The sequence below is a fragment of the Belonocnema kinseyi genome, chromosome 2 (assembly GCF_010883055.1).
Source record: "Belonocnema kinseyi isolate 2016_QV_RU_SX_M_011 chromosome 2, B_treatae_v1, whole genome shotgun sequence".
In the NCBI taxonomy this organism is placed as follows: domain Eukaryota; kingdom Metazoa; phylum Arthropoda; class Insecta; order Hymenoptera; family Cynipidae; genus Belonocnema; species Belonocnema kinseyi.
Window position 1 is genome coordinate 131,895,067 of NC_046658.1, and position 2,025 is coordinate 131,897,091.

The window sequence follows — 2,025 nt, forward strand, 5'->3', positions numbered from 1 at the left end:
TAATATTTCACAAATCATGTCGTTTAATTTGTATATCTAAAAAATTTAATTTTGATCTCTAAATTTTTTAGAGCTTATAAAGAATTTTGTTTATTTATAAAAGCTGATGTGTAGGTCAATAGACGAACCAGAGAAATCAATATATTGTTATCAGGATGAGATCAAAAGATTATTGTTTTAAATAAATCTAATTTTTTCTACATTTTAAAATTATTTAAACAAAATTTTTTCGAGCAATTTGTTTTTTGCGATATTTGGAAAAAAAATAATTTTGCCCTTAAATTCTACGGAAAAAGCAAAGCCCATGTTATTTTTATGAACAAATCAAATAATGTTTTTTGAAAGTTAGAAACTAATAACGAATGACTAATTTTTATCTTATAAACGTTAAGAATAACATAATTTGGAGAGATTTATGAGAAAAAGCAACTTCTGTTTTTCAAATGCCTAAACTTAGTTTATTTTTATATCATTTGCTTATAAAAATAAAAAATAAGATCCCCATTGGGCAAATAAATAAGGATGGCTTAGATACGTCTTTGGAATATCCCTAAGACGTGTTTTGGAACATGTCTTTTGCACATACAAAGGATGCTTTTAAGACGTCTAATGTCAGTACAAAATATGTCGCGTGAACATCCTATGTCTCTAAGACGTCTTTCGGACATCTTACGTCGTAAGTTGTCTTAAAAACGTCGATTGTGCTGACATAGAACGTCCTAGGAACGCTCCAAGGACGTTCTTAGAATGTTCATGTTTCCTTATAAAATCTCTTATGAATCCGTAGAGATTTTTAATCATTTTTAAATCCTTTAAAAAGAAACTTTAAATCCCGTCATGTTCCTAGTTATTCCTAAAAATCACTTGAAGTATTTCTTGAAAATCCTTAAACTCCTCCTATTTTTTTTTGAAAATCACTTCAACTTCTATAAAACCATTTGAAATCTTTAAAAATTGACTTAAATTAATTAAATCTCATAAGATCCTTTAAATTTGGTTAAACTCATTAAAATCTCTTGGAAGTCCTTCACATATTTGAATTTTTGTAAATTCCTTGAAATCTGCTAAAATTCATTAAAATATGTAAAAATAAATTTTTAATTACTCGCTTGACTTTCTTTAGAATCACTCTGTCTTAAAATCTTATTAAAACTCTTGTAAATCCTTAAATTTTTCAAATTTATTTTGAAATCATTTAAAAGAAAAACTTTTAAACCCCTCAAGTCCTTCGCAATTCTTTGAAATTACTTGAATTCTTAGAAATCTTGTAAATCATTTAAAATCTTTGAAAATTTACGAAAATGATTTAATTATTCAAAATCTTCACTGTTCTGATACGAGTTAATTTTTTAACGGAGTTAACTAAGAATGTCTATCGGATAACTCTTTTTTATTTTGCTTTGTGAATGTACAAGAAATTTACAAGAACTATTATTTATTTAAAGAATTTCAATTTAAAAACTAAGAGATTAACCGTTTTGATACGAGTCAATTTTTTGACAGAGTGAACTAAGAATGTCCATCGGATGACTTTTTTATTTTGTTTTGTAAATTTACAAGAACTATTATTTATTTAAAGGATTTTTATTAAAAAATTAAAAGTTTGGTCTTAATCCTACGAGTCAATTTGTTTTCGAAATCAACTAAGAATATATACGATGACTCTTTTCTATGTTTCTTTGTAAATTTGCAAGAACTGTTAATTATTTAAACAATTTTAATTAAAAAATTAAAAGTTTGGCCTTTATGCTACGAGTCAATTTGTTTTCGAAATCAACCAGGAATGTTTATCCAATGACTCTTTTTCTGTTTGGCTTTGTAAATTTACAAGAGCTGTTACTTATTCAAACAATTTTAATTCAAAAATTAAAAGTTTCACCTTTATCCTACGAGTCAATTTCTTTTCGAAATCCACTAAGAATGTCTGTACGATGACTCTTTTTCTGTTTTGCTTTGTAAATTTACAAGAACTGTTAATTATTTAAACAATTTTCATTGAAAAATTAAAAGTTTGGCCTTTATCCT